Here is a 7,724-nt window from a genome sequence, read left to right on the forward strand (position 1 = left end):
GGCCCTCCCAGTTTGGTCCAAGCTTTCCCCATGTAGGGTTCCTCACGGTGCCCAGGACTTTCCTCAGCACTAGATCCCCGGGCGTCAAGGGCCTCGACTTCACCTTGGCGTCATAGCCCTGTTTGAGCTTTTACTGATAGTAAGTTAGGTGCACCATCGCGCTTTCCCTTCTCTCTTCAAGGAGGTCCAGGCTTTTTTCCAGAAGTCCGTCGTTAGCAATGGGGTTGAATGCAGTAGTCCTCTGGGAGGGAAAGTTTATCTCTAATGGGATGACGGCCTCGGCCCCGTAGGTCAACGAAAAGGGGGTTTCTCCCGTGGACCTACGAGGCGTGGTGCGGTACGTCCACAAGACATGGGCTAGCTCTTCCACCCACCTCCCTTTCACGTCGTCCAACCTCTTCTTCAGTCCATTCACTATGGTTTTGTTGATGGCTTCCGCCTGTCCGTTACTCTGCGGGTAGGCTGGTGTGGAGTATCGGTTGACAATCCCCAGTTCATTGCAATATTCCCTAAAGGCCCTGTTGTCAAACTGGAGGCCATTGTCCGAAATCAGGGTGTATGGGGTCCCGAACCTGGTGACAATATTTTTCCAGATAAATTTCTTGACATCGACATCCCTAATGTTTGCCAGCGCTTCAGCTTCGACCCATTTCGTGAAGTAATCGGTGCCGACGAGAAGAAACTTCTTGTTCCCGGCAGCTTTGGGGAACGACCCTAGTATGTCTAGGCCCCATTGTGTGAATGGCTAAGGGCTGGACAACGGGTTAAGTACTCCGCCCGGCTGATGTATGTTCGGGGCGAACCTTTGGCATTAGTCGCACTTCTTCACATATTCCAGAGCCTCCTTATGCATGCTCGGCCACCAGTAACCCAGCGTCATGGCCCTGTGGGAGAGGGACCGGCCCCCCGTATGGCTTCCGCAAATCCTTTCATGCAACTCCTCCAGGATGAGTTCCGTAGCCCCTGGGTGCACACACAGCAAGTATGGCCCTAAGAATGAGCGTCTGTAAAGTTTGGAATCGTCGGACAACCAGAATCGAGAAGCTCTCCTCCTGATTTTGTCAGCCTCAACCTTATCGTCCGGTAAGGAGTCGTGCTTTAAGAACCGAACAAGAGGGTCCATCCAGCTTGGTCCCTCCTCGACGCTGTGTACCCGAATACCATTGGGCTCTTCTTCCGTTGGGCGGCAGAGGTCTTCAACTAAAATAACCCGCGGAAGGGGCTGAGCCGAGGAGGTGGCCAGTGTCGCTAGAGAATCAGCGTGGGTATTCCCACTTCTAGGTATATGCGTTAAACGGAAGTCGACGTAATAGGCCCGCAGGTGTTTAGCCCGGGCAAGGTACCCTCGCATTCTTTCATCCTTCGCCTCCAATTCCCCATTTACTTGCCCCACTATGAGTCTCGAATCTGAGAATATGCTCGCGCATTTCCCACCCAACTTCCGGATCATAGACATCCCCTCCAACAATGCCTCATACTCGGCTTCGTTATTCGTTGCTGGGAATCCCAGCCTCAACGACTTTTCCAAGGTCATACCTTCGGGAGAGATTAGAACGAGTCCCACACCGGAGCCCCTTTGGTTTGCTGCTCCATCGATGTATGCTCTCCACTTGTCGTGTTCTTGCTGAGAGATCGTGCCGACCAATTTCCTATCGGCACTCGGTGATCCCGACACTTCCACCCCTTCTAAGGTGGGCTCCGCGAATTCAGCTACCAGATCGGCGAGGACCTGACCCTTTATGGCGGTGCGAGGCATGTATCTAATGTCGAAGGCGCCCAAGATGGTTCCCCATTTAGCTATTCTTCCTGTGTAGTTGACGCTACGGAGGACTGATTTCAGTGGAAGTTAGGTTAGCACAACTACTGTATGTGCCTGAAAATAGTGGGGGAGCTTCTTTGTAGCTTGCACGACGGCCAATATTGCCTTTTCGAGGGGGAGGTACCGGGTCTCCGCCTCTTGTAGTGATTTTCTTATGTAATACACGGGCCGCTGCGCGCCATTGTCCTCTCGGATTAGCACTAGGCTCACCGCATGAGCGGCGACTGCGATGTATGCGTACAACACCTCATTGGCGTTGGGATTGGACATGATCGGTGGTCGGGCGAGGTATTCCTTGAGCTGTTGGAAGGCTAAATCACACTCTTCAGTCCACTCGAAACCTTTCCACTTGTGCAGTAGGAGGAAAAAAGGCCTGCATCTGTCCGCTGAGCGGGAGATGAAACGGTTTAAAGCGGCTATCATGCCCGTAAACTTCTGGACCTCTTTGAGATTCCGAGGAGGCTGCATGCTATGAATGGCTCTTATTTGGTCAGGGTTAACCTCGATTCCTCGGTGGGTTACCATATAGCCCAGGAATTTCCCTGATCCCACCCCAAATGAGCATTTGGATGCGTTCAGTTGCAGCTTGTACCTTCTCAGAATTTGAAACACTTCGCCGAGGTCTCTGATGTGGTCGGCCGCCAATTTACTCTTTACTACCATGTCGTCTATATACACCTCGATAGTTTTGCCCATCTACTGCTCAAACATCCTAGTCATCATCCTTTGATAGGTTGACTCGACATTCTTCAGGCTAAAGGGCATCACCTTGTAATGATAGTTGCCAATTGGGGTGACGAAAGCAGTTTTTTCCTGGTCTTCGGTGGCCAAGGATATCTGATGGTAGCCCAGGAAAGCGTCCAAAAAACTCATTCGGGGATGCCCGACAGTCGCATCTACCAGTCGGTCTATCCGCGGCATCGGGAAAGGATCCTTCGGGCAGGCCTTGTTTAAGTCCGTGAAGTCCACGCAGACTCGCCGTTTCCCGCTCTTCTTCTTCACCACGACTGTGTTCGCCAACCATTCGGGGTAGAATACTTCCTTAATAGCCCCAGCTCTCTTCAATTTTGTGACTTCCTCTCTCACAGCATCTGCATGCTCCTTTGACGGGCGCCGGGGAGGCTGCTTCTTCGGTGTAATAGCTGGGTTAACATTAAGGTGATGGCGTATGAGGTCTGTATAAACCTCGGGGGCTTCGTAAGGATCCCAGGCGAATACGTCCTCATTTCGTCGAAGAAAATTAATTAGCGCTGACTTCTCCTGTGCTGGTAATTCCGAGCCAATTTGGAAAAACTTCTCGGGGTCTGATCCGATGAGCACTTTCTCCAGCTCCTCACAGCTCACCTCCATGGCCGGTCCTCCATTACCCGTAGTTAGGACCGGGGTCCTTGATTGCTATAAGCTATTCCCGGCTGAAGTGGAAGGTCCGCTGCTTGATCGTCGAGAAATTGCCGACACCATGCATTGTCTGGCCATTCCTTGGTCCCCTACTATCTCTTTGATTCGACCTTCTGACGGATATTTCACTTTTTGGTGCAGGGTTGACGACATAGCCCCTAGTGCATGAAGCCATGGCTGTGCCATAATAGCTGTGTAGGGGGAGTATGCATCTACCACGATGAAGTCCACTTCCACTACTTCTGAGTCTGTTTGCACAGGCAGCCTAATCATGCCTTTCGGGATGACGACTTTTCCTTCGAAGCTAAGCAGGGGTGAATCGTATGGCGACAGGTCCTCCTGCTTCAAGTTCAGCCCCCTATACAAATCTGGGTACATTATCTCCACGGCGCTACCCTGATCGACTAACACCCTCTTCACGTCATAACCTCCTATTCTGAGCGTCACGACTAGGGCGTCTTCATGGGGTTGAATAGTTCCTTCCTTATCCTCCTCCATGAACTCGATTAATGGCGGGGCCCTCACTCTGGCTCTCTTGGATCCTCTTTCGCCTGGCTCTGTCGGGAACCTACCCACTGACATTACTTTGAACGGGCCGGAACCGGTTCTCCCAGGTGCGGCAAGAATGACATTTATCGTGCCTATGGGTGGCGTCAATACGCCTTGTCTGGTTTCGACATTCGACTGCTCAGGGCGGTGCAACAGATGCCTTAGCTTTCCTTCTCGGACAAGCCGATCCAAATAGTTTTTCAGGTTCCTGCATTCGTCAGTGGGGTGACCGGGCTGTTGATGATACGCACAGTATAGATTCTGATTGCGTTTTGAGGGGTCGCCTGCCATCCGGTTCGGCCACTGAAAGAAGGGTTCGTGCTTTACTTTCTCCAGGATCTCGTGCAATGGTTCTCGGAACACAGCGTGGATTACCTGAGCCCCAGTAGGTCCAGACTGTTCCATATAATCTCTTCTCGGCTTGTTACTACTGCTGAAGCGGTCCGACCTGAAGTCCTTCCTCTCCTGAGGGACAACCTTCGCCTTTCCCTTCCCAATCTGCTGGTCCTCCTCGACCCTTTTGTACTTGTCTATCCTGTCCATGAGTTGTCGCACGCTGGTGACTGGCTTCCCAGTGAGAGACTTTCTCAAGCCATGCTCTGTCGGCAGGCCCCTTTTGAATGTACTGATGGCGACGTCATCGTAGTTTCCTTCTATCTCGTTGTACGTTTCCCAATATCTTTCCGAGTAGGTCTTTAGCGTTTCTCCTTCTCGCATGGATAAGGATAAGAGGGAATCGAGGGGCCGAGGGACTCTCGTGCTGGTGATGAAACGGGAACCAAAAGCCTGCGTCAGCTGTTTAAAGGAATCTATGGAATTCGGTGGGAGGGCATCAAACCATCTCATTGCCAGGGGTCCCAAGTAGGATGGAAGCACCTTACACATTAACGCCTCGTCCCTGGAGTGGACGGCCATCCTCTAGTTGAATTGGCTCACGTGCTCCACTGGGTCGGTTCGACCATTGTATATGGCAAACGTTGGCTGATTGAACCACCGAGGAAGCATCGCCCTCTCTATTCTACGTGTGAATGGCGACTGGGAGATTCGATCCAGGGCCTTGCTCATGGCGTCATTGGCCAGGCCTTGGTAAGACGGGCTTTTGCGGCCGCGCTTTCGAGGCCGTTCTTCCTCATAGGAAAGCGTCTCGCTCGGAGGGGTTGTCGACCTTCGCCTGTATTCACCGTCCTCACCACTGCTAGCGTCCGAGACGGGTGAAGGACGTTTTCGCTGGGCTCGACGCAGCTTCTTCTTCAAATCGTCAATCTCTTGTTGTAGAGCCTTTCGCTCGTTGTGCTGGTGGGACGTGTGATCCTTCCTTTTCGAGCGACTTCTATTCGTGTGAGAGGTGTTCACACTGCCCTCTCGTTGATGATCTTGGTCCTTCGCTCGTTCGAGGTTTAGAAAGTTGTCCTGTCGTTGAGATTCTGCACGTCCGGTTTGGCGCGGACCTAATCCTTCCATCCCTTACTGTTTCACTTGTCGAGACACAAGTTCTTCCCATAGACGGCGCCAATTGTAGGGGTGGTTTTTGGGGCTCAGGCCCAACAGGCAAGCGATTCTGGCCCAAAAGTCCCTCAACAATAAATTTGTAGAGAGTAGGTTACAGAACTAAGTCGTTACAGAACTAAGTCTTGACAGAGTGAATATAGTTATGAACAAGCCATGCAACCATTTGGACGTGAGGATATTCTTCTAAGCTACCTAGGATAACAGTCCGTGGGGCTGTATCCTGTGCTTTATTTCTCCAACTCCTTTTCTCTTTTTCTCTGCCTTTTCTCCCTCTCTTCTGCGATACCCTGGCCATGGGGATTTTCTTCTCTTATATAGCATCCTTTCTACGATAATGACCCTACACTTGTTAATCATCTGAGCCTCTACTTGAGTGCCTGTCCCATAGGACATCCTCCTTCTTTTCTGTGAGTTGCACTGGCCAAGATAATTCTGTTCTCCTGTCCTTTCCACATTAATGCGGCTAGAAAAGTAGCTCCTTGGCATTTAATGCGGCAGTTGTGGTTGCCTCTCCCCCCGAACGTCATGCACTCTTCCTTGATGTTGGATGACCTTTCGCCATGTAAAGGGTGTGAATCGGACTCCCATTTGGTGCGTCCGAGGAGGTACTCCTCCTCGGACGCCCCTAAGCAAGCCCAGCCCAACATGATTGGGCTGGGGGGTCCTCTGCCCGTGTCCTCGCTTCTTATTGTGGTTGGGCTTAGTACAAGTACTATGGCCCAACGTTGACTGGCGAACTTTACCCCCACATAATTCATTAAGGATAATATAAGTGGAATTTCTCGCCCTCTTTAATTGTTTGTTTCAGAAAAAAGTTTTAGCTTTTAGCTTTTTTATTTTTTGTTTTCAAAATTTAAAAAAATTATCAAAATTAGATTTTTAAATTTTTTTGTTATACATTTAACATGAAAGCTATCAAAAAATTATATTTTACTAGCCTTACCATACACGTTTTTGCGCGTGTGATGATGCTCTTTTTTTTTTTTTTTTTTTTTTTTTTTTTGTTCTTTTTGGTTTAGTGTCAAAAATTTCCAAAAAAATAAAAGAGAAAGAAGCATCTAAAAATTATATAGAACAATCAAAATCATGAGCAATAAAACGATTAAAAAAAAACATTAAAATAATTACCTTGTAGGAAATGACTACTCCTTATTCTAAGAGAAAAAAGATTTTTTATTTTTTATTTTTTATATATAAAAAGATTAAACAGAGTAAGAAAAACATTTATTTATGGTTGATTTTAGTAAATGACTTGTCTTTAATAAAAAGATATGGAAGTGACTCATTTTAAGGGATATGGATAAGAGATTATCATTGAATTAAAATAAGTTAGCTAAACTTACGTGAAAGAGAAATAGGGTGAAAAACTACTCTTTTTTGTAATTTATCTAAAATTTAGGAGTGTTTAAGTTAGTATTTTTGCATATCTAACCCTACTATTTAAGCTTTCTAAACATATGAATTTGAAAGTATTTTAGTATGCAAAATGATGAAACCTAATTGTATAGATGATAAACACTATACAAATCCAATATGAAAAATTTAGAAGTGTTGACGGTTGTGGAACTAAAAATGTTTTAAAATAAAATACTCTTGTTTTTCTAGAATGGATGTTGCAGGCACTGTTATCTTTTGTTGTTTTCGTCGGGAAGTGCATGCAACTTTCTGTGCTACCATAGAGGTAATTACCCAAAATAAAAGTTCCATTTGATGAACTTTTTAGTGGCTGCAAGATTAACAACAATGCATACGATATCCTTACGTTGAAACTTCTTCTATCCAATCGCAAGAATCGCATTTCCTAACATAACTGTAAAGCACATCTACGGGGAAAAGAACGGATAGGTTAGCTAAGTTGAGTTTACTCTTTAACTTTAGATTTTGTAATATTTTTTTTAATACAAGATAGAAAGTTTACTTTAATCTAATTTAATTGTATATGTGTATGAAACTTTCTTCTAGATACTTGAATATTGGCTCTAGCCCCCCACACCCTACAAGAATTTTGTACTTGTGAAGTGATCATCACACCAATAATGTGCGGTGATTATTTTGTAATATTTGATAACCCACCGCATATGATGGTTTATTTATTAGCTTTTGATAAAGCTGATGGTTTACGTAACAGACTAATTTGCTGTTTGTTTAATATATCACCCTTAATTATTACCAAAATAAATAACTTTTTAGTGGTTGCTTTCTCCTCAATGGGGTCTCACCTTCCCATTAGATCATCTTTGCTTTTACTCCTAGTTTATATCTTTCTGTCCATTTCTTGAATTTATTTCTCACAATTGGCCATAAAGTCTTGTAGCTTTTTTACTTTTCTTTTTTTGGAAGTAAAGATAGTCATACACTCATACCCCTTGTTCTTTGAATGCAAATTTTGTCAAGTTAGGGGATGGGGAGGACTTAGCTCTTGAAAAAAAATGATAGGAAAACTTAGGAT

The sequence above is a fragment of the Quercus robur genome, chromosome 10 (assembly GCF_932294415.1).
Source record: "Quercus robur chromosome 10, dhQueRobu3.1, whole genome shotgun sequence".
Classification (NCBI taxonomy): domain Eukaryota; kingdom Viridiplantae; phylum Streptophyta; class Magnoliopsida; order Fagales; family Fagaceae; genus Quercus; species Quercus robur.